The sequence below is a fragment of the Penaeus monodon genome, chromosome 33, assembly GCF_015228065.2.
Source record: "Penaeus monodon isolate SGIC_2016 chromosome 33, NSTDA_Pmon_1, whole genome shotgun sequence".
In the NCBI taxonomy this organism is placed as follows: Eukaryota; Metazoa; Arthropoda; class Malacostraca; order Decapoda; family Penaeidae; genus Penaeus; species Penaeus monodon.
The window spans coordinates 16,795,639-16,795,903 of record NC_051418.1 but is presented as its reverse complement, the minus strand read 5'-3'; the positions used below and the strand labels follow the sequence as shown (position 1 = coordinate 16,795,903).

At 34.0% G+C, this 265-nt stretch overlaps 1 protein-coding gene across 1 annotated transcript in view; it reads left to right on the top strand.

The window, feature by feature from the left end:
• LOC119594096 (phenoloxidase-activating factor 2-like) overlaps positions 1 to 265 on the top strand; it is a gene marked incomplete in the record, with an annotated part of 12,169 nt that overhangs the window by 1,071 nt on the left and 10,833 nt on the right.

Below are 265 nucleotides of genomic sequence, written 5' to 3'. Positions count from 1 at the left end.
GAATACATACATATGCGCGCGTGTATATGGGATACATATATAAAAGAGAACCCCTCCTATATTTTCTAAACAAAACCCATCATTGGTTTCGACGGTTCAGAAATCTTGTTAATTAAATTTTTTCTAAGAAAAAATAATATCCGTGTCATTATTTATTATGCAATTATTCTCCGAAGAAAGTTGTCAAAATGACACTTGTTAATAGAACTGCCTTCGTTTACATTTACAACACACACGCCCGCGCGCGCGCATGTATGTATAAAAA